The following is a 25620-nucleotide window of genomic DNA, read 5'->3' as shown; positions in this document are numbered from 1 at the left end:
GGCAAGACCATGTGTAATTCCTGAAGGAGAGCAAGCTTTGTACATTGGCATAAGGAAACTAACATTTTCCATTAGAACACTTGCCACAGCATTTTCAAAATTATTATTATGTTGGGAGCTATGTTCATCTCGATACTTTCAGTGAGTGTTTGAGTGTGTGTGTGTGTCATCTCTGTGGTTGCTGTTTGCTTAGGTGCGGTTATTAAGTGTTATGTTTGTCACGTCATTGAAAACATTGCAAAGCACTTATCTCTAGGTGTATTTGTATATTTCAGAAATTACCATCTTATGCAGTGTAGAGAAGAGGATTGAGATAGCTCAGTAAAGTAAGTGCTTACATTAGTAACAGTATTTATCCTCCAGCCCAGATCATGTTTGAATCCCAGTAGGGCTGACTCAGCCTTTCATCGGTATGATGTCGCTAAGTTGAATTCTATTAGGTTGGATAACATTAGGATCTTTTAAAACAGAGATACAAAATGGAAAAGAAATGTTAGCAAGCACTATGTAGAAAATGATTCCTGTTCCATCAAGGAACTCCACAAACCCCTTTAAAAGGAGTTACTCACAAGATCTAATGAACACTCTAAACTTGATACACCAGTCTCTATCTGTTAATGTAATGTCTCCAAGAAATCCTTTTCTTATGGAACTAATACTGTGACAAAAAAGAGCAATGAAGGAGACCCAGTGGTTGGCAGCCAACCCCACTGAGATGAAGAACTGATAAATGTATCTCCATTACCTCATGGAAAGAGACAAAGGACTATGCGGAAATGCAGGGGAGGACCCAACGTTAAGGAATCAAGGGAGAAGAAGGACCAGTGCAAGAGGAGAACAAAACCTGGGAAGTTCAAACCTGGGCTCAAGAGGAAGCTGGAGGATGCTGATGCGATCTGGCAGTGTGAGAAGTGGAAGAAACGGTCACAACACCAGCAGGGAATTAGCTGGTGTTCCTGGGAAGATCGTGCAGGCGGTGGTGTGACCCAAGAAGGGTGGACTGTTTAGTCCATGAGCTGTGCCGTGGCCGTACTAGAAGGGGCTCTGCATAGCTGTAGACTGAAGAAGGAAGAAGACGGCAAAGAGAGTGGCTGCTGCAGAAGGAAGGCGTTGGCCCCACAATAAGAACCGGTGACGCCTACGTGAAGCAGATGAGATAGTGGGAACGGCACGAGTCCCGGGTGGGAAGCAGGCTGGATCTAATATATAGAGAATACTCTGAGACCGATCATACTCGTCTCAGTGGCAGTAAAGATTGTGAATACCGACAAGGGCATAAAGAATAATCTGAGACCAATCCTCCTCCGGCCAGAGGCAGTAAAGATTGTGAATACCGACTAGAAAATACCTTGAGATCGATCATCCTTGTCTCCGTAGTAGTAAAGGTGGTGAAGACCATCAAGAACATAAATAATATCGAAGGGGAGATACAAATAGCCAAAGGGCTGACCAAAAGAGTTCCAGTTCCTTCGTACATTGGGGAACCAATAGACACTGTCAAAATATCAGATGCCATAAGAGCTTTCCTGACTATTTTTAGAAGCAGATAGAGTCCTACACAGAGACACTGCAAGATATTGAAAAGGCTCTAAGGCTGATTATTGTTTGTGGAAACAAGGAACTTTTTGGAGACTGAAACAAGGGAAGCCCAGGAGGGTTACAAGTTCCCTTGAAGAATTTGATAAATCACGTTATTAAAGGCCATCCCAAAGTGAGAACTGTATGAACTCTACGAGCCTGTCCAGAAGAAGGGATTCATTCTCCTGCACCTTTTTGTCCTTTGGTTTCTCTTAGATAGGCCAGAGTAGGTTTGGGCTGGAGACAGATCTTTGTTTTGGGACATCACTGACAACGAGCACCCTAGTTATATTCGTTTAGAAAGGGCATACCCTTAGTGATAGGGAGAGGCAGGCATTCTCCTAACTGTTTGAATAAAATATACTGTTGGAATGCCACCACTTGTCCATCTCCTCCTTCTGGCTTACCACAGTAGGCACCACTTGGTTATCCAAGGCTGCACTGAGCATGTTATTGCAGTGCCTGGAACGAAGAGTCTGCATGAAGCATACCTTCCTGAAACCAGGAATCTGGGCCTTTCACTGATATAAGAAGGCACTAAATGGCTTTATGAGGCTGTACTTTATCATCCATCAAACTATTAAGAAACACCCTGTCGATTTTTATTTTGCTTCATTTTCTCCTGTATACTTCTTCAGGAACCAGTGATCCTGGCCTATGGTGGTTATACTAGGTACTCCCCTGCATATCATGGCTGCGTTAATTGCATGTTGAGTTAGCACTGTAGTATATATAGAGTGAGATAATGTTTATTTTGGGCAAAAGCCTAAAAAACATATATTGTCATAAATTATAATATATGTAACAAAAAACAATAAAAAGGTTAAAGGCTATAAGGAAAATCATGAATTCCACACTTATATACAACTATGACGGCTTAAAAAGCAGAACTCAAACATCTGTTCTTATATTTCTCAATTCACCCCATTGATGACCATATTTACAAAGATAATACAATACATAGATATAAAACAAGCAATCTTATTAAAATGTAGATGCATTATCTCGATTGCCTTCCCTTTGCATATAGCTCGCTCTTTACAGATGGGGAATTCATGATATGATACGATGTGGCATTTATAATGCACCTGTACACAAGAGTTTCTAGGCGCGACAAGATAAGGGGGGAAACAAAGGGAGGACAGAATAACAATCTTACTAGGCCTTGTGTCATTCAGATCGGGCAAGTGCGGGGAAGAGGGAAGGGGAGAAGTGCCAGGGGGGGAGAGGAAGTGCAGTTAACTCACAAGTGCAGCCAGCAGAGCGGCTTATAAGTGCAGAGAGAAGGAACTGTAGGGTTGCAGAAACAGATCATTAAATGCTCGGGACCCCGGAGGCAGTGCAAGGGTGACTGGACATGCAGGAGCCTGAGCCCGAGTTCAGAGGGTGACCAGTGCACAGAGCAATCAGGTGCATCAGCAGGGGAGAGGAAGAGAGAAAGAGAGAAAGCGGAAGCGAAAAGGAAGGTCTTGAGTTGCTTCCGGAACCAGAGGTGGTTCTGCTGAAGTTTGATAGAGGCAGGGAGGCTGTTCCAGAGGGAGGCCCCAGCCGAGGAAATAGATTTACCCCCAACTCTCTGCCTGGAGAAGCGTCTGACCCTCAGAGAGTTGGAGTTGGATGAGCAGAGAGCTCGAGAAGGAAGATGTTTTGGAAGAGAAAGTTGGAGGTAGAGTGGTCCCAGGCCCTAGAAAGCCTTGCGGACGATGCAGAGGGTCTTGAAGTTGCTCCTTGCAACCACGGGGAGCAAGTGGAGAGATTTCAGAGCTGGAGAAATTGTTTGGATCAGATGAAGTAATTTCTTCAGGGCCATTTTCAAATAAGTCACCATTCTGTACAGCTCAAAAGGAGTATCAAAAGCAATACATTTCTTTTATCCATTCGGATTTAAAGTGTGCAAAAGAGTTACTAGCCATTTTTCGGTAGAGCGATACAGCAGTGAGAGAGAGAGAGAAACAAACGGGCTCTAATCTCTTTGAAACCAATTCCTACACAAGCATAGACCACCATTTTGTGATAAATCGGGTGAACATGAAGATGTCAAATTTAGAAGAGGCAGCAAATTAAGATGTAATTATGTAAACAACCCTCTATCATGCCTTATAAATGCATTATAAGGCGTGTTACAAATGCCATATCATATCATATCATTAGAGGGATCAGCTCAAGGACAGAGCGATTGACAGTATAACCAGTTATGTAAAGATAGTCATTAATTGAATACCTTTGGAAACCCCTCACACATACTCTCTTGGAAATGATAGTGTCTTGTAGGCTAGCAGCCAAATCCATGCATATTTCGTATGGTGCATTGAACGAACCCTCTTTGCCCATTGCAGGCATCCGCATTTTAAGGTGCCTGGACCATTGAATGCCTCCGGCGGCGCAATGTGACCAGAATTCTTTGCATCAGAATGTTCAGCAATGATTCTCCTTCAACTGACCATATTCTGATCCAGAGTTTTACCCACTCAAAAAGAAATGGTCATCAATAAACGGAGTATTCAATTCTGAGTGTACAATCAGACTGTTTGATATCTTTACCACACCAAGTAGCCTTTTAAGAAATAGATTTGTTGTCTGTATGAGATCACCTGCACCGGCAAGACCCCCACACTGCACAACCATAAGACCCCTGGGAGATGGCCTTAGCATTATATGTCATTAGAGCCGAATTCACTGATGAGTAGCAGCGGTTTCGGTAGAAACAAAATATGCTCCCTGATGTCTGTCACACACGTGCTAAAGACGTTTTTTCTTAGTAAATAGAATATGTGTAGGGTGTATGTGAAATAAAATAGCCGTTTGTCTGCTCTATTAACACCTGGCGAGGGACAATTAGCTTGTTACAAACTATCAGATTGGCCCTCGCTGGGTCCTTACCTGCTCCACATTTTCTTTGTTTACTTTTTTTACTAATTTTTAAATGGCCACCATGGAAAGAGAGAACAGACTCTGTTTCCTGTTCCATGGTGGCCATTTTCTTTCTTTCTTTTTTTTTTCTTTTTCAGGTTGCGAAACGCTGGAGCGTCTCGCGAATGAAAACAGATGCTATTAGTACTCTGGTTTCATGGGCTGAGTACTAAAACCAATAATACTTAGTGTAGTTGTTTGTCTTACATTTGTGATGTCACTTACTGTGATATCACAATGGCCAAAGGCCACATGTGATCAATTCCTGCAATGATTCAAGCGTCAACGGTCATCACATGCCTCTTTCAGTGATGCCAACAGCATCTGGCATCTTGGTGAATTGAGGTTTCTGAGTGAGGAGAGGGTAAACAGCAAGGACATGTAGATGGGAGCGGAGCATCATAGAGGTGTCAACGATAGAGTTGCAGGCTGCAGAAGAATACCCCCATTGAGTGTATGCTTCATCAGGGCCACAACTGTAACCCTGCCAAGTTCAATTGACCGCATTCTAGCCCACTAAATGTCATTGAATGTTCTGATTCCTTACCAGTAATCTTCATTAGTCCTAGTCCTACTCTTCCTCGTACCAGTAGCTACCTCATGAGGCCCCTGCCTCCGACACAGGAACTTCTTTTATTTTTACTATACCCTATAACTCCTCCCCTCCAACCACGTCATCCAGTTTATATATCCAAGCCGGAGCATGGGACCTTCCCCGCAGGGAGGGAGGGGGCGGGCTGTCAGTACTGTGACGAGGAAGAGTAGGACTAGGAGTGATGAAGATTACTTGTACGTAATCAGAGCATTACCTCCACATCTACTCTGCCTCGTCCCAGTACTTACCTCATGATGTATACCAAAGCAGCAACAGGGAAAAGGTCCCAATGAGACACAGTGCAGAAAAACACACACCTTTGATAACTCCAAGTTCACATCCCCTAAGACAAAACTCCAACCACGAAGGAACCAACCACTGGGTGGGAGGCATTCAACCTATAGTGGTTGATGAAAGTGCTTTGATCAGCCCAGGTGGCAGCCCTACCAATCTTCTGCAGAGAAACCCCCTTGCCAGTGGAGTAACTTTGCTTAAAATGTTGGGGGGACATGACATCTGAAGAAAATGTGCCCAAGCCAAAGGAATGGCGACAAAATGGTGTGCCATGAAAGTTGGGGGGGACAAACACCCCTGTCCCCCCCTAAAATTACGCCCATGCCCCTTGCATCGGCTCAGGAAGCTGCCAAACCCCTGGTGGACCGCCCCTGAACGTGCTCAGACGCAGGCAGGCCAGAACACACACATGATAGGTTATAAATAACCTATCATATCATATCAAAGCAATCAAAAATCACTCTACCCTCTAGATTTTCACCGTCTTACTTTAACCCAAAATAAATGCTTGTCCAAATGTAAGCATTATAGTGCCTAGCAACACCGCACAATGAATCTGGGAACGCCAGTTTAAACCTACAAAGGCACCCATTCACAAAGGATGTGTCCCGATTGGACACGCCAAGTGCGTGCGCAAAAAATCACTGCAGTGTGTGGCCGGGCTTGGAAGCACATGCGATTTCCCTGCACCTGCCCTGCTCTGTCTCCGGCCAGCCACAGTTGAAACGGCAGCCTGCATTTACCAAAATACAGAGCACATTTCCACCCCATGGATAAATCCCTCCCATCGGATGGCACATCCAGCATGCACTTGGCTACTGTGCCGAGCCCAGCCCCCATCCCAAGTGGGTATTAGTGTTGCATGTATGTACATGCATTGGGACCACCAGCCCAACACTAAGACCCAAGCAGGGAGAGTCCTGGGCGTTTCTGCCCAGCACTGCTGGAATCTGGATGAGGAATCTGGAAAACATTGTCTCCCAGGAATCCCGAATCCTCGAAAGTAGAAGTCCATGTGCATACCCGAGCCACCACCGTAATACACTGCACCTTCAGTGATGAGCTGTTTCCAGTGCTCGGAGACATTACATTAATCTGCATGCTCGTAATTGTAGGTTTCCATTTAGGAAGGGGCAAATAAAGCAAGAATTATAAACATTTTGCTCACCTGTGCTGTCAGGTTGGTATGTCATTTGATTTATGAACCTTTCAAATTGTTCCTCGACAAACAGTTGTTTTCATCGTGTGTTTTTTTTTTTAAACAATTTTTACACGTCTGTCACTAGCCTGACATAAGGAGCTGGCTGAAGATGCGTGGGGGTGCAGAGAGCACATTTTCAAATGATGTTTGGTGGCCCCCTGGCCCACAAATGGAAAAACCACATCCAAGGTAGCTGCGTGGTGTTTAGAATAGGAATGTGTCTTCTCGCAAACTCCAATGGCTGAGTTCTCTGGTTTTACCATTAAAGTTGCGCAACATAAGCTTGACCTTGATCTTCATTCATATCTAAGCATACTCACTGCCCCACACAACAGAGATAACATCAGGGTAAAACATGGATGTAATAAGTTAACACTTTTCAGAGAGGTAGATCAGCTTGCAAGTGTACATTTAAAGTGACAGAGCCTTTACTCGGTTAAGACTGAAGCTTCTTTGGGGAAAGATCTGCATACCATCAGCCCTGCCTTATGCCTTCTTTCTGTGGTGCTATCCTAGATGAGTATCTGCAAATTATGATGGTATTTGTTTACTGGCCTCTGCACAGCAGAACAAAGAAAGGCAGCCAGTGAATCTCAAGTATAAAGTTCTCGACATCAGAGCTTCTGCCATTACTCCACCCTTAGCCCTGCCCCAATCTGCCTCATAAACCTATGGAATCCCAGAGTATTTATTCCATGTCCAGCTTTGCAGCTCGGCCCTCATGCATCATGATGGTCCCCTTCGAAAACCAGGGGTCAGTTGTACAGGACATGCTTTACCCAGAGTGCAACAGCAACCCCTTTGCTCGTCGATCGTGTGTCCAATTTCTTTTAATCACAATGTCACCATGCCAGTTTACATGGCATCTCCAAAGCAGCTGGATAGGATGGGGAGAAGGCTCGAGCCTTCTCCCCATCCTATCAAGGAGCCTTAGTCCTTTGACTGAAGCAAGCACCTTGAGTGCCCTTAAAGACAATAACAGCCTCAGTACATTAATGTTCCTTCAGGCTCAATATAAAATGAGCGAGGTCCACGGGGCCCTCCTACTACTGTTACTTGCTCCTTGTGGGTAAAGGGAGGGGTGAAAACAAGCAGAGTTGTACATGCATGTGCCAGCAAATTTTCCAGCCTACCAGTGACACCACATCGGTCCACAACCACATAGTGTTTAAACACTCTATGCCAAACACTCTTCACCACAACCTCAAAGCACATGGCATGCATGTATGAGCTGGCACCACGCAGCCACACACTTGATGCCAAACATTCCCACTCAGGGAGTCGTCCAGACCTGGTCTCAGCAGACAGTGCATTTGCAAAAGCATGTAGAAGTCTACATGCACATAGAGCATGTCTCTTATATTCTGCACATATGAACACCACGACAACAGCAACTTTGCTATCCCCCCTCTACACCAATTAACTTCCCAGCCTGACCAATTCCAATGCAACCCATGTTTTGCAGACCCTGAAGCGCCCCAAAGATAATGGAAATGGCAGAAGTGGTGCAATATATAACGCCCAGTTGTTACATAACGTTAAAAATTTGCCAAATATTCCCATCATGAGCCCGGACCCTACTCATTTGATGTGGTACTCATGATATGACCAGTGTAGCCTTCTTACACAAGGTACTGGGGCTCATTACAAGTTCAATGGTATATCAGTGGTAAATCTGCCAAGATATCACTAAACTATCATACCGTAATCGCCACTTAGTCCGGCGGTATTAGTGCCTGATTACAAGTTATGGTGGCAGTGTTAGTCCCCATTTAATTGGAGACCATTGGAGTCCTTGGGGGATTTCGGCGGAATTACCGCAGCGGTAATTGCGCTGGAATTTGACGGAAAGGTGGTGGATTTACCTCCAGCACATAGTTGGAATGTGGCAGTATATGGTACTACCGCTGCATTTTACTGCACTTCCCATCTTGTAATGAGGCCCAATTGTCATAAAAAGCTCAAGTGTTCGCTTCTTTGACAGGTTTTGCCATCACATGCTTGGTAACTCATATTATCTGCTAAATGTAGTGAAGATGGTCTGGACAGTGAAAAATTGCCTACAAAGTTGAACACACACCCTGCACTCAGTGTGCTGCGAGAAGCACTCCACCTCATTTCTTGCTGCGTTTATCCTTTTGCAGTTCACTACTTAGCACGTGGAAGGAAGCACACGGCACAGAATGTGTAGCATGCATAATTTACTCTGGCCAATCTCCTCAGGCCTCTCTCATATTCACGACAATAGTTTCTGATTGGTGCCAGGGCCATCAATCACTGTTAGGAAGAATCCTGTGCAGTTCCCTTAGGGAGCACTACACAAGATTAGGACTACAGGTGAAAGCAATAAATCCCCTTTGGTATCAGTCTGTACCACAAAGATTTAGTTGGTAGCTGTGGCTGAGCAGTCAGACCTATCTCAAGAGGGAGATGAGCAGTATTCAGGGTTTACACAATAGGCCCACTAGATTATGGAACATGGAAACACTGACTAGAGCTTTGTATTTAAAAAGTATATATATATTTATTTTATACACTTCTAATAAAACACATGTATCACAGTCATCAAGCAAGTTAAATTAAGTCAAAGGAAAAATATACACACTCCCAAGTTAAATTGTAGACCAAGTGAACCAGAGTGAAAACTGAGCAAAACGGCACAGTGACACTTACACACAAGGGATCCTCTAACAATTCCTCACAAGGGGGAGAAAGCACAAGTTAGCTAGAAATAGGTTCTTACACACCCTAGCAACACTTCCCATCAGTTTGTGAACTAGTTTACGCAAGGCAGTGCATCAGTATAAGCATTACTTAAATGAAAACTGAGCAAAATGGCATTTCACAAGGTTTAAAAGTGGGAAGGAAAGGGTACTTAAAAGAAATCGGTGCACCACACAGTCCTAGTTGAGAATCAATCTAAATAAGGCACATCTAACAAATGTGACCAGAGTCAGTAGGCCTGTGCCAAAGTCAGTTGGTACAGGGTAAGGGCCCAGGAGCAAAATGTTCTTGTAGCTGCAGTCAAGTCTTTGGTTAACGAAGTGGAAAAGGTGGATGCAGACGTTGAAAAGACAATGTTAAGAGAGAGGGGCGGCCAACCCAACAGGTAGGTAAAGGATTTAAAACACCTTTAGTGCTACCGCGAAGAAAGGGCGGCCTGGCGGAACAATGTACCTTAAAATGAAGAAGTGGCTCCTGCAGTGGCGGTTGTTCCTGGTAGTTCCTGCAGTCGGGTGATCCAGCAGAGGAAGAGAGGCTCTCGTCGTGGAGGAAGGTTCGAGTTACTGCACTACCCAGGGATGAAACCAGCAGCGGTGCTGCCCGATGAATAAAAGGTATGCTCCTTTAAATCGCGGTCCGGGTGGACTGGTGACTGGCTATCCAGACTCCGAGTACAGGGTGCGGGAGATTCGACCAAGGCAGGTCCGGGAAGGCAATTGGCAAACTGGTTTGCCCCACCAGTTCAAGGGAAGAAGGCTCTTGCAGGTGAATATCTTCTCTCGTCGTGTGGAGAAAAGTGGTGAGACGCTGCAACAGGGTTTCACCGGTGTTTCAGTCATTGCAGATGTCTTTGGCTTCTCTCCTCTTCGGGAGATCCTCCAGCCTATCAGGATAGAGTGTGACATGGGTTGCTGAGGCAACCCTGTCCAGGGGTCCTACTCCCCCTCCAACACAATGGACCCACCCCGACTCAGTGGCGCCGAAAGGAGGGCTTCTTGGCAGAAGCCCACCAAAAGGACGAACAAAGGATCGCCAACCTGTGTTAGGAGTTAAGAGGAAGACACGAGAAAGAAGTTATATTAAATTTCTGGCAATAAAAACCTACCGGAGTAAAGTTAATATTAAAATACACCGGCGGTATGTTAGAGGCTTTCAGAAAAAGTGGTAGCCTTGAACAATGGGTAAATCCCATAGGGAAATATTTGCGGTCGAATATTTACGGTAGTAACCACTGCCACCAGCCAGAAACTTTTGAGAGAGGGACTGTACGGTACCCTCTCGAAAATGAACATAGGGGAAACACTATTAACCCCTTCCAGTACCTCCATAGTACGATGGGTTGTACTGGTTTAGTTCATAGGATTTGACTAGTAAAGTCAATGGGGACTTTACATGCCCTGGGAGACAGTAGTCAGTCCCAGGGTATGGAGTCTATGTTTGGGGGGGTTGAGAAAGATCCCATAGGCATTAAACACAAAAATAGCCCAGAACACACATAGCAAACATGACTAAGTGTGGGAAAAAGAGTCTCACTCTTAGCAGGCAAAAAGAAACAAACCCTTCAAATCCAGCAAAGCTGCTGGGGGACTCTATAGGTAAGGGAAATCAGCCATAGAATGAGAATCCTCCCTAACACTCACCCCCCAACCCCCAGACTAAGGGACGGGAGGATCTAATCCACTCCTGGATAAGTCTCTTACCTCTAGTCGGTTATAAATATCCTAGAGAGACCATCAGCATTTTGGTGGTGACATCCTGACCTGTGCTCAATGGTAAAATCAAACCCTTGGAGGCAGATTGACCATCTTAGCAGTTTTGGGTTTTCCCTTTCATTTGCATCAACCATCTCAAGGGTTGGTGGTCTGTTTGAATGATGAAAGTAGATCCATACACGTATGGTCTAAACTTTTTCAAATCCCACACAATGGCAAAACATTCTCTCTCAATAGTTGCCCACCTTGTTTCAGGTTCCTTCAGTTTCCTACTGATGAAGCAAATGGGGTGCTCCCTACCTTTCTCATCCAGTTGACTGAGTACTGCACCTATACCTATATTGGGAGCATCTGTTTGTACAATGAAGGGTTGGTGGTAGTCAGGAGCTCTGAGAACTGGAGTTTGACAAAGGGCTTTCTCAGGCTTTCAAAGGCCTGATTGCACTCCTCATTCCATTTTATTTTTTTAGGGAACTTAGGAGAGGAGATTACATTCAGTGGAGAAGCTATGGATCCATGGTTCTCAATTAAATTCCTGTAATACCCAGTGAGGCCTAGGAAGGCTCTCACCTGGGTTTGAGTAGAAGGGGTTGTCCAATTTTGCACAGCTTCAATCTTGCTGATCAAAGGCCTTATTTCACCACCTCCTACCTCATGTGCCAGGTAGACCACTTTACTGTGACCAATTTGACATTTACTTGCCTTTATGGTCAGATGTGCCTGTTCAAGAGCCTGCAAAACATATCCTAGGTGGTCAACATGGTCTTTCCAAGTAGGGCTGAACACTGCAATGTCATCCAAGTATGCCATACAGAAGTCCTCCATCCCATTCAGAACCTGATTAACCATCCTTTGGAATGTAGCAGGTGCAGTCTTTAATCCAAAAGGCATAACCTTAAACTGGTATAAGCCACCTGGGGTGGAGAATGCAGTTTTCCCCTTGGCATGGTCAGTCAGGGCTATTTGCCAATAGCCTGACGTGAAATCAAATGTGCTGAGGAACTTGGCTGAACCAAGTCTATTCACCAGCTCATCTGTCCTTGGCAAAGGGTGGGCATCAGTCTTAGTGACTGCATTTAGAGTTCTATAGTCCACACAGAATCTCAACTCCTTGGATCCTGCTTTTGGTACTAACACAATTGGGCTAGACCATGGACTAGTAGAGGGTTCTATTACCCCAAGATCAAGCATCTTGTTGACCTCTCCTTTGATGTAGGATCTTACATTTTCTGACATCCTGTAGCCCCTGATTTTGACAGGTAAACAGTCACCAGTTTGTATATCATGCTGGCCCCAAGGGGTCATGCCTGGTGCTAGAGAGAACATGGAGGCAAATTGATTTAACAAAACTTTGCACTCCTCCTGTTGCTCAGGTTTCAGATTAGAAGAGAGATTACCTCCTTCTATTTTCTCATCTAAAGGTTTGCCTCTGAGGAGGTCAGGTAGAGGTTCACTCTCCTCCTCCTCTTGAGCTGAAGCTAGAAGCAGAGCTCCCAGTTCTGGTCTCGAGACATAAGCTTTTAGACGATTGATGTGAAAGACTCTAGGAGCCTCCTTAGGATTGCCTAAATCCACCAGATAGTTCACCTCTCCAAGTTTTCCCACAACCCTGAAGGGTCCCATCCATTTGTCCTGCAAGGCCCTCTGCCTTGTTGGGACCATAACTAGAACTAGCTGGTCTTGAGCAAACTCAATCATGTTGGCCTTCTGGTCATGCCAATGCTTGACCAGAGCCTGACCTTCTTTCAAGTTATGACTTGCCTCAGCCATCATGTGTGACATTCTCCTCCAGAGTCCTATCACATAGTCAGTGACTCTGACAGGAGGGGGGAAGGAGCACTCTCCAACCCCTCCTTGATCAGGGCCAATGGACCTCTGACCGGATGGCCTTAGAGAAGTTCATAGGGACTGTAACCCACTCCCTCCTGAGGGACTTCTCTATATGCAAAGAGAAGGCATAGCAGTAGAAGATCCCACATTTTCTTAAGAAGGTCCTCTAAAGCTCCTATCATGCTCTTCATGGTTCTGTTAAACCTTTCTACCAATCCATTTGTCTGAGGGTGGTATGCTGTTGAGAACTTGTAGGTAACTCCACAGTTTTTCCACATGGCCTTCATGTAGTGGGACATACAATTTGACCCCCTGACGGATATTACCTCCTTAGGAAACCCAACCCTGGTAAAAATACCAAAGAGGGCCTTAGCCACAGCCGGAGGGGTAACAATCCTCATAGGAATTGCTTCAGGGAACCTAGTAGCATGGTCTACTACAAAAAGTATAAACCTGTTGCCTGAAGAAGTTGGAGGATCAAGGGGACCAACAATGTCGATTCCTACCCTCTCAAATGGTACTACCACCACAGAGAGAGGCACTAAAGGTGCCACGTTCTTGGAGCCACTTTTACCAGAGGTTTGGCAACTGTGGCAACTCTTGCAATACTTATCTACCTCAGCCCCCATTTTAGGCCAATAGAAGTAGAGCGAGAGCCTTTCCTTTTCTTGGTTTTCTTGAAGCTCAAGTGACCAGCCAAAGGTATCTCATGGGCTAGTTGCAAGAATTGGAGTCAGTTTGCTTGAGGCACTACAAGTCTTTTGTATCCCCTGGGAGTGACTCTGTTGGTTCACTATAGAAGAGGCCATCTTCAAAGTGTAACCTATACTTCCCAGGCTCTTGCCCTTCAAGCTGAGAAGCTGCCTGGTGGCAAAGACCTTCCAGAGTTGGACATTCTATTTGCCCCTTACTGAAGTCTGCCCTTTGGGGTCCACCTTCTGCCAGTAAAGACTGCAGCTCAGGATGGTCCACAGGGTCAAGATCTCCAATAGGTTCCTGTCCTCCTACTAGATCTGAGTCCTCTGGCTCTAGTTCAACCACACAGGGTTGTACCTCACTCTCAGCCTCAGCTGGAGAAGGAATCACAGGTGTGATTTTTGACAACCTAGGAGATTTCCTGGTTGGCAGCGCTGGGGTGCTTCCTACTGATTTCTCCTTTGAAGTCTTGGGTTTCCCCTTTGCTTCTGGTTGCTTGGAAATATCAGTTAGTAACTCCGGTGGAGTAGGAGTGATTTCTTTTTCTATCATATCCTCAGGAGAGTGTAATCTCTTACTAGGGGGTCTGGGGGTAATTGACACTACTCCCAGGTCTTTCAGGTTATTGCCCAACAGCACCCTTCCTGGTACTTCAGATTGTACACTCACAGGTATCCTGACAGTCATTTCATTGCACTGGATGAGAGCTGGTAATTGGGGAAGCATCTGCACAGGCCCTCCAGCTAACTTGGTGAGGCGTTTGGGTGCCCTAGCAACATCCTGCACCTTGAAAAAAGATTTGTCCACCACAATTATGCTGGCCCCAGTGTCTCTAATGGCAGGGGTCTCCTGACCATTAACTAGGACACTGTCTTTATAAGAATCTTTAGTATTAGGAGGGATAGAATTATACACATCTAAATTATGTTGTTCCCACAACCCTAGAGATAGTAAATATACACTAGCTGAGACTCCAATTGGATCTTCAGCTAGCAGTTGAAAGTTTCCACTGGCCATATGTACTTTCTCCTCTGGAGCGAAGGCTAAGGAGACAGTGTGGACCCCTGAAGGTTTACCCTTACATCTGGGATCCCCTTTCACATGATCGGTAGAGCCACAAACATAACATTTTCCAAATGTCATAATGAATGGTGGCTTGTTCTGACCCCCTTCTGGTCTGGGACCAGAAGGTGCACTAGCCTGATTAGGTTTCCCTTGTGGCCTACCCTTAGAATTTTGTTTAGGGCCCTCTTTGGAATTGGAATTATTTGAATTCTCCTTGTTGTCTTTCTTTGGCTGCTTTCCCTCATCCTTTTTCTGAGTTACCCCTGAATCCTTGTGAGTAACGCTGTTGGCAACCCACAAGTCAGCAGCCTTAGCTAGTTTCTTAGAATCCAGTTCTTTAGAATCAGCCAATTGCTGTCTGAGCCCAGGAGAGCAGGCATCATAGATAGACTCCATCATTACAAGATTTCTCATTCCTTCATAAGTGTTAACTCTATAACCCTTAATCCATCCCTCTAAGTTCTTCAAACACTCATTCACCGAAGTAGCCCAATGGGTACTATCATGCTTTTTGAGGGTCCTAAAACTCTTACGGTACTGGGAAGGAGTCTTTCCAAATCTAGCAATGAAAGCTAGCTTTACACATTCATAATCCATCCTATCCACCTCCCCAAACTCCATTACCACATCAGATGCAACATGGGGGAGCCTAGAGAATAATCAGGGGATCAACTGATTCCCTGTGATATCCTGGAGCCCATGATTATATTCAAACATAGCAAGCCGGGGGGGGGCGTGGCTAGCGCGCGAACAATGAGGACGTGAACTGAGTGAGCTCCCGTAAGCGCCGATACAATCCTGTACTTTTATCCTGATTCCTGGGGATTTCGGGCGACATCAACGCCGCGATTGTGCCCGTGAAGCTGTGGGCTGGGATCGACTGAAATCTGGGCACCTATCTGCCCACCCGGCGGGCCAAATCTACAGTTTGCTGAAGGCCGGTGGTCCCGTCCGAACTGCGACACCAAGATGGCTGCCGGGGCCTGAGGGCAGACCTCCTTCGCATGACTGGGGCTTGGGGCGGCCTGACGTGGTGCGGTGTGGAGCGGTACACGAGGCGGACACCATTTGGACCTGCTGACATCCGGAGGACGCCCGGACAGACCCGAGCCCGGTGACAGGCGGCTCCCGCTCTTGGGCCGTCTCGACCCAGCGCCGAGCGGTGGAGGACAGCAGCGGCTCGGCTCGACCGCGCTAGAGGTAGGTGGGTCCCCCCCCTGCTCCATACAGAAAACGAACTCGGGTGCCGCATAGGAGGCATAAGGGGACCACCACCTAGCGAGTGAACTGTGAGATACAACGGAGGCCTGCACGGTCTCTGGAGGCCCCGTGAAACCCCAATAAAGGACGCCGAGCCCCTGCCACCCAAAGTACATACTAGCCTGTTGGAGGACGCTCTGGGGGACCCGCGGCTCTCTATCTGATCCGCTGCAGGGCTGCAATACCACACACCTTAGAGGATCCAACTGAGTATAAATAATATCACTCGACCCATTGTGCCAAAATAGACAGTATGGCGGCGGATGTCTCCTTCCTGCGCCACGACCTGCAGAAACTAACTTCCAGAACAGGAGAGGCAGAACACCGCATCTCTGAAGTGGAAGACAACATTGGCGGGATCAATCGTCAACTGTCCCAGGCCTTAAACCGCCTTAAAATCCTGGAATCAAGAGTGGATGATGGAGAGGGTAGATCCTGCCGCAACAACGTCCGCATCCTCCTCCCCTTCCGGCAGGCGCATCCTGGGCCTGCCGGAGGGGGAGGAGGGACAATGCATGGAACTATTCTTGGAGCAGTGGCTCGTGGACATCTTCGAGGCCACATCCTTCTCAAAGTTTTTCTCAGTGGAGAGGGCTCATAGGATGCCACTCCCGGGTGCTCTGCCACGTACTATTATTGCCCGCCTACTCAACTATCGAGATAGGGATTCCCTCCTGCAACTGTCACGATCACAAGGGTTGATTACCCATAACGGCTCCAGAATCGCCTTCTTACCGGACTATACCCGAGAAGTGCAGTGGGCACGACAATCGTTTGAACCACTCAAGAGACAACTGGCTCAACTGGATGTGAAATACGGCCTGCTCTTCCCGGCCCAACTAAAGATATACCATAAAGGAACTACTGTTCACTTCAATGACCCACAAGAGGCATGGAAGTGGGCAGAGGCCCACGTAGAAGGCGATTGGACTGCAAGACCAAGGAGACCGAGAGGAAGACCCCGGCCGAGGCCTAGGCGAGTTTCCCCGAGGAGAAACCCAGACCGGGAAGGACAGGAGATCCTGGAGCCAGTGGTAGATCAGGAAGAACATTAAACGGACTATTCCCCCCTACTCCGGGGGCCTAGGAGCAATGCTCTGACATGTGGACGTGCACTCTTCGCACACCTGAGCCCCACGCATAAGTAGTCCACCATGGAAACATTGGCGCAAGGGAGGGAACTCTGGAAGAGGCTCTCATCGCCCCCCCATAGCCAAGTCCTTTCCCTTTCCCTCCCCCCCCCTTTTTTCTCTCTCTTGCTTATCTAGACCCTACCCAAGGGTCTGGTTTTTGAGCTGACACCTTAAGTTGAAGGTTCAGCTATGTTTGGGCGACAGGTACTTCGTGTTGGGGTGGAGTATAGGGTGGGGGTGAGTTGGGAATGTTCAAAACTTTGTTTGTTATTTCAAGACTGTCACATGCTCATAGGTCAAGGGAACCATTATTTCTGGTTGAAGACGCTCTGTACCGCTTTACAGAGCACCCCCGCCCTTTTGATATAGGCGCGTACCATATCGCCATCTCTCACTGATTGCTACACCCTTGACAGCCCCATCATGTGTAATAAGTATCCTCCGCACAGACTAACAGGACACCCATGCGACATACTAAATCTCTGAAATTTCTTATTTGGAACGTGAATGGGATGGGGTCGGGAATTAAACGGCGTCTTCTCAGGCAATTTTTCAATAGACACTCCCCTGATGTGGCCCTTCTGACAGAAACCCACCTGGCTGGATCAAACTGTGCCTTTTTTCAGAGGACTAACTACCACCTTGCCTTTCAGGCGGGGTACACAATGGGCTCCAGGGGCACCCTCATTCTGATACACAAGCGCATCCCATTTATTCAGCAAATGGTTGAACGGGACCCGAGGGGCCGATACGTGTTCGTCATGGGAACGATCTGGGGTCAGACGGTGGCTATTGCCTCAATCTATTCTCCACCTGGGCTGGGACGGGAGTTACTGGACGACCTCACTACCTTTATAGGGAAACACCACCCTGATACACTCGTTCTGGGGGGAGACTTCAATAACACCATGAATGATAACATTGACCGTTCCCATCTCCGAAATCGCAACCCAGACACTCCTACTAGATTAACCAACTTTACATCTGCTCTTGGGCTCCGAGATGTAAGGAGGGAGTTACACCCGAATGCTAGGGAGTATTCTTTCCACTCCGGCGTTCACGGCTCCATGTCCAGACTGGATTACCTCTTTCTGCCACATACCGACCTCTATAGGGCAATGTCCACAGATCTACTCCCTCGGAGTATCTCGGACCACTCACCTCTCTTAGTTGAACTGTGTATGCAGGGTCCCCTTCCCCCTAGAACGTGGAGATTTAACAACTACTATCTAGGGTTCCCGGAACTGATAGATCGATCGCCTAGAGGAAGTATCTGCCGAATACTTCGAAATTAACGAGGAGTCGGTGGACAACCCCGTGATACTATGGGAGGCATATAAAACAGTGCTCAGGGGTGAGATTCTCTCCTGGACGACACATAAAAGAAAAACCCGGCTTCGGGAAATACTAAAGGCCGAGGAGGAAGTGAGTAACTGGGAGACTAAGCATATCTCTGACCCTACGCCCGAGACCCATCGATCCCTCCAGCGCGCCCAAGTGTGCCTCCGGAACAGAGCGATGGATGACGCTAAGCAGGCCCATTGGCAGGCTAGAGCGAGGGTGTACGAACTAGGGGACAAGGCGGGTAAACTGCTCGCCTGGCTACAGAGGAGGGACGAAGGACAACGCCATATCCGAGAAATAGTTACGCCATAGGGCGACAGCTATCACTCAGACTCTGGGATTGCTGGGGCCTTCGCAGAGTTTTACGCAGACTTGTACCGAGCCCCGTCCTCACCGCTAAACCCCTCCCTCTTAGATGCGGTAACGCTGCCGACTCTCTCGGGGCAACAGAGAGACCAGCTGGACTCTGCCTTATCGGAGGCTGAGATTTCAGAGGCGCTATCTCAGCTCCAATCAGGGAAGGCACCGGGCCCAAATGGATTCCCTGTCGAAACTTGGCAAAAGCTAGGAGCAGATAAAATGGCGGCTCCTCTACACAGAATGTTCCTTGCTGCCCGGGAACAGGGGACCCTCCCACCAGATCTTTGCAAGGCGACTATCGTGGTCATTCCCAAGCCTGGCAAACCTCCACATGAATGTGCCTCCTATAGACCTATATCACTGATCAACGGGGAGGCTAAGATCCTCGCTAAGTTACTAGCGAATTGATTACAGTTAGTTGCCCCCACCCTGGTCCACCCGGACCAATGTGGATTTATGCCTTGCAAATCGACTCGGATGAATCTACGCCGCCTCCATTTAGCATTGGAGAGATCCCCGATCATAAACGAATCCTTGGCCCTGTTGGCAATCGATTTTGAAAAAGCGTTCGATTCCATTTGATGGGACTGCCTCTGGGAGATCATGCGGCGTATGGGATTCGGAGAGGCCTTTCTGGGATGGGTGCAGTTACTTTATACTAACATCAAAGCTGAAGTGAAAGTAAACGGCTGGTCCTCCAGGTCCTTCCCCCTGGGTCGGGGTACACGACAGGGATGCCCACTGTCCCCTCTCTTATTCGCCCTTGCTATCGAACCACTGGCTCTTTGGCTTCGCCAAAACACCGCCTGGAAAGGATTCAGATGGCCGGAGGGACATGAGGATCGTACATCCCTGTATGAAGACAACCTCCTTGTATATCTGGGTGACCTACCAAGGTCTTCCCCCATTGTAACACAACTGCTCATCCGCTTTGGGGAATTCAGCGGACTCAGAATCAACTGGGAGAAATCAGTCTTCTTTCCAGTAAAGGGTGGAGAACAGACAATTCCCCAGGAGTGCCCGTACCGGGTGGAACGACAGGGCTTTCGATACCTGGGAATATGGATATCTGGGGACCTAACAAGTTATATAGAACACAATCTCCGACCGATCACAGACTGCTTCATTATTGATGTCCAACACTGGAAACTCCTCCCCCTGACACTTATGGGAAGAGCGCACTCTTTAAAATGATGACCCTTCCCAGATTCCTTTACGTTCTTCAGAATGCCCCACTTAAAATCCCCGATCTGGAGTTTCACCAAGTGGAGACACTTCTCAGAGATCTCATATGGGGGGGAGGCCAACCACGAATTGCGTTAACTACACTTCAAAGATCGATCTGGGAGCGAGGAATAGGAGTTCCCCGTCTCCAAACGTACTACTGGGCATCACAATTGGTAGTAGTTAATGATCTTCTCCACGGAAACCGAGACCTGCCCCATATACGTGCTGAGATAGCCACTATGCAGAACACCGACCCGCTGTCCCTCCTCTATCAACCCCTCCCGAGAACTCCCCCACCCACAACCACAACACACATGATTACGGTGTGGAGACAAGCACACCGATTCATTGGGTGGGAAAACAAAGTTACTACCGCACAACCCCTCTGGCAAAACAACAACCTAGCTGAGACCCGGAAGTTTGAGCCGTGGCCCAAGTGGGTGAATGCAGGGATTATTAGGGTTGGGAATGTGCTCACGCAGGGGAGATTGACCTCATTTGATGACCTGCAATTGCAATTTCAGATTCCAAATACGGAACGATACCACTACATACGCCTGGCCCACGCCCTAAGACCCTACCTAACACTAGATACACAGCTACCAGACTATACCCCTATAGAGCGTAACATCCTCCTGGCGTACATTCCCACCAAATGCACTTCCATCCTCTATAATGCCATATCCTCCTTTGCTACCCCTGAACTGAACGAGCTGAAGGCGAAATGGGAAGCGGATGTGGGGGAGATAGATCCAGAGGACTGGATACAAGTCCTCATGCACCCCTGAGAAATCGCTATTTCCTCTAGGCTTCGACTTGTGCAGCTGAAAATACTGCACCGGGTTTATTACCCTAGAACGCGCCTATATGGCTGGAAACGAGCCCCAAACCCGAACTGTCTGCGATGCGGGGATGAGGAGGGAACCTTCATTCACATTTTGTGGGCATGCCCCCGGATACAAACTTTTTGGAATGCATGCTGTAGGGAACTCTCCCGAGTTCTGACCCGAACCATACCACTGGACCCAAGGGCCTTGCTCCTAGGTGTGCCTGACGAGATAGAAGCTAATAAGTGGGAGAGATTACTCCTACACACGGCGATGGGACTGATCAAGCGCAACATAGCGCAGAAATGGGGAGCTCCTGACTCCCCAACACTGGACCAATGGAAATTAGATATGGACATATGCGCTATGATGGAGCATAGGATTTACTCAGCACGAGGCTGTCCTAACAAAGCCTAGAAAATCTGGGGCAGATGGGAAGAAGGAGCGACCTGAGAATCCCTCCTACAGCCTGGGGAATGTGCACTGGGTGTTTTGTATTTGTATTTGTATTACACATTATTACACATACTGAGGAAGCTGCTCGACTTCTGATGTTATGGGTACTATCTTCACTGATTATGAACGGCCATGACAGTCTTTAAGTTGATTTGTTTGCTTGTTGCTTTATTGTGATTATTTTATTATGTTAATAACAATAAAATACTTTATAAAAAAAAAAAAAGAAAACATAGCAAGCCAATCTAATACATCCAACTTAGGTTCATACATACCCACAATCTCTTTAGGCATCCGGGGTCTTTTTGGACTGGAAGATCTAGAGGATTCAGGGAGAGAAGCATTTTCCAAAGACAATTTCTTCATCTCAAGCTCATGGTTGAGCTCCATTTCTTTGAGCCTTAGTTCTTGATGTCTCTGTTCAGTTTGGGCACTAATTCTTTTGAATTCAAGTTCAAGTTTCATTTTTTTCTAGTGAGATAAATTCAGGACCTAATGTGGGACCTGGTAAGGGTCCAGTAGCCATAGGTTGAGGCCTTTGAGCAGGTAGAGGGCCAGAGGGGGTGACGGTGTAATCCTCTTCTTCCTCATCTGTTTCAACAATAACATCTTCAACATTATTTTCCTCAAGGTTTGCTACATTTGCTTGAGTAGGGGGCACTGCAGCACCACTATCCAGACTGTGTTTCTCTAACAGTCTATCAATCACTTCTAATTTCTTGCCTTTGACAGGAAGACCTTTCTGTCTACACAGATCCTTTAAATAATCAGCAGTATTAGTAAGGAAGGTCTCCTGGCTGTAACTTTCCATAATTTTGACTTTTGTTTAAAATAAACTTGTTGTGATAGTTAGCCTTGTGGTTATTTGAGCCAAAGCACTAGCAGAACTCTAAAATGTAAATCCAATACTTTTATCCTCACCGCTGCACACCAGTGTAAGGCAGAATCCTGTGCAGTTCCCTTAGGGAGCACTACATAAGATTAGGACTACCGGTGAGAGCAATAAATCCCCTTTGGTATCAGTCTTTACCACAAAGATTTAGTTGGTAGCTGTGGCTGAGCAGTCAGACTTATCTCAAGAGGGAGATGAGCAGTATTCAGGGTTTACACAATAGGCCCACTAGACTATGGAACAAGGAAACACTGACCAGAGCTTTCTATTTAAAAAGTATATATATATTTATTTTATACACTTTTAATAAAACACATGTATCACAGTCATCAAGCAAGTTAAATTAAGTCAAAGGAAAAATATACACACGCCCAAGTTAAATTGTAGACCAAGTGAACCAGAGTGAAAACTGAGCAAAATGGCACAGTGACACTTACACACAAGGGATCCTCTAACAATTCCTCACAAGGGGGAGAAAGTACAAATTAGCTAGAAATAGGTTCTTACACACCCTAGCAACACTTCCCATCAGTTTGTGAACCAGTTTAAGCAAGGCAGTGCATCAGTATAAGCAATACTTAAATGAAAACTGAGCAAAATGGCATTTCACAAGGTTTAAAAGTGGGAAGGAAAGGATAGTTAAAAGAAATAGGTGCACCACACAGTTCTAGTTGAGAATCAATCTAAAAAAGGCAGATCTAACAAATGTGACCAGAGTCAGTAGTCCTGTGCCAAAGTCAGTTGGTACAGGGCAAGGGCCCAGGAGCAAAATGTTCTTGTAGCTGCAGTCATGTCTTCGGTTAACGAAGTGGAAAAGGTGGATGCAGACGTTAAAAAGACAATGTTAAGAGAGAGGGGCAGCCAACCCAACAGGTAGGTACAGGATTTAAAACACCTTTAGTGCTACCGCGAAGAAAGGGCGGCCTGGTGGAACAATGTACCTTAAAATGAAGAAGTGGCTCCTGCAGTGGCGGTTGTTCCTGGTAGTTCCTGCAGTTCGGGTGATACAACAGAAGAACAGAGGCTCTCGTCATAGAGGAAGGTTCGAGTTACTGCACTACCCAGGGATGAAACCAGCCGCGGTGCTGCCCGATGAATAAAAGGCACGCACCTTTAAATTGCGGTTTTGGGTGGACTGGTGCCTGGCTATCCGGACTCCTAGTACAGGATACGGGAGATTCGACCAAGGCAGGTCCGGGAAGGTGATTGGCACAGTGGTTGGCCCCACCAGTTCAAGGGAAGAAGGCTCTTGCAGGTGAAGATCGTCTCTTGTCGTGTGGAGAAAAGTGGTGAGACGCTGCAGCAGGGCTTCACTGGTGTTTCTGCCGTTGCCAATGTCTTTGGCTTCTCTCCTCTTCGGCTTCTTAGTTCCAGTGACGACGCGTTGTTCTTCCAGTCTTCAGGACCCTGCTTTTATGCAAAAAGATCCCCATTCATACAGCCTAGCTGTCACTCACACAGTGGAGTGGTCATCTTGGCGGGAGACCCTCCAGCCTATCAGGATATAGTGCGACATGGGTTGCTGAGGCAACGCTGTCCAGGGTTCCTACTCCCCTTCCCACACAATGGACCCACCCCAGACTCAGTGGCACCGAAAGAAGGGCATCTCGGCAGAAGCCCGCCAAAAGGACGAACAAAGGATCCCCAACCTGGGTTAGGAGTTAAGAGGAAGACACGCGAAAGAAGTTATATTAAAGTTCTGGCAATAAAAATCTACTGGAGTAAAGTTAATATTAAAATACACTGGCGGTATGTTAGAGGCTGTCAGAAAAAGTGGTAGCCTCAAACAATGGGAAAATCCCATAGAGAAACATTTGCGGTCGAATATTTACGGTAGTAACCACTGCCACCAGCCAGAAACCTTTGAGAGAGGGACTGTACGGTACCCTCTCGAAAATGAACATAGGGGAAAAACTATTATTCCCTTCCAGTACCTCCATAGTAAGATGGGTTGTACTGCTTTAGTTCATAGGATTTGACTAGTAAAGTCAATGGGGACTTTACATGCCCTGGGAGACAGTAGTCAGTCCCAGGGTATGGAGTCTATGTTTGGGGGTCGCTACGACACCCCTGTGTCACTGCACTGAGGGTGCTGTGTAACACATGTGCATAAAGATGGTTCCTATGGGTGAGAGAAAAGATCCCATAGGCATTAAACACAAAGAAATAGCCTAGAACACACATAGCAAAAATGCGTAAGAGTGGGAAAAAGAGTCTCACTCTTAGGAGGCAAAAAGAAACAAACCCTTCAAATCCAGCAAAGCTGCTGGGGGACTCTATAGGTAAGGGAAATCAGCCATAGAATGAGAATTCCCCCTAACAATCACCCAACACAAAAGCAAAATAGCAGGGATTCAGCTTCCAGACCGCACCAAAAATGACATAAGGAGGTCAGTAGGAAGCAAAATAGCACCGTACAGAATACAAAATCTGGAGATGCGAGAAAAAGAACACCATCTATAAGGCCATAAGTGATCCAAGAAACATTTCCATTCCATTATTTGAAAAGTAATGGCAACTCGGAAGTGTAATCCCAAGAAAAGTCTAGTGGAACACGTGAGGAGTAGAGTTGTGTATGGGAACCTACCGCTGTGCCGAACGTAATCCACCACTATTGGAGACTAGAAGCTGGTCAAGTGGCACAGCGAGTAGAGCGCTCGCTTTGACATCCGTGCAGAGCCTGCGAACGCAGGTTCGAATCCCGGCAGCGCCAAACTCAGCGTTTCATCCTTCCGAGGTCGATAAATGAGCACCACACACAGTGGGTAATAATAAGCAGCGCTCAGATACCTAAGGGTTCGTAGCGCTATATAAATGCCAAATTATTATTATTTTATTATTAGAAGAAACAAAAGCAGGGGTTCACCTCAAGATCAACTCTTTAAAAAACATATCTCTAAAAGGGAAATCAGGAAGCATTACTTTAAAAAAAAAAAAACAACGAACAATTATGCATTAGTTATGTTTACTTTCTTCGTTATTTAATTGCTTAATTTAAAAGTTAATTTAAAATTAATTTGTATGACCTTTCCTTTTTAAATTATCATTATTATTGGGGGCATTTATGATATGATATGATATGATATAGCATTCGTAACGCGCCTATACCCAAGTGTTTCATTTATGTTTGTGTTACATCTCATTTTCCAGACATCTTCCTTATGAAAAGGGGTGTTATTGGTGATATCCAACCCTGTCGCCCCCTTTCTTTGCATGCTTGTACCTCACATCCTGCCTTTCTACGTGATTACTTCGAAAATAAAAAAGCCCAAAATACCGATTTTTTTGTGGTTTTTATACCCCTTTTTACTGCATACATATGTGGTAGAGACCCGCCGCAGCCCCTCCATATGTCCCTCCACCTTTTTTTAATTAATTTAACCCAACCCTCTACTTATATATATGGTAAAATGGTGCTCTCGAGTCGGTATATTGGGCTTCAAAATGTGTACATCCTTTTTTTTGGTATGATCCCCCTTTCTACTGGGAAAAGCAAACCTCAAAGTCACAGAATGC

The 25620-nt window shown here is 46.5% G+C and overlaps 1 protein-coding gene across 1 annotated transcript in view; it reads left to right on the top strand.

Moving 5' to 3' along the window:
• The window catches only part of LOC138504694 (peptide methionine sulfoxide reductase MsrA-like), a 351651-nt gene that overhangs the window by 84243 nt on the left and 241788 nt on the right, over positions 1-25620 (top strand). The gene's annotated exons all lie outside the window — the stretch shown is intronic.

The sequence above is a fragment of the Ambystoma mexicanum genome, chromosome 11, assembly GCF_040938575.1.
Source record: "Ambystoma mexicanum isolate Mex_15411 chromosome 11, UKY_AmexF1_1, whole genome shotgun sequence".
Lineage (NCBI taxonomy): Eukaryota > Metazoa > Chordata > Amphibia > Caudata > Ambystomatidae > Ambystoma > Ambystoma mexicanum.
This window is presented reverse-complemented; position numbering and strand designations above follow the sequence as displayed.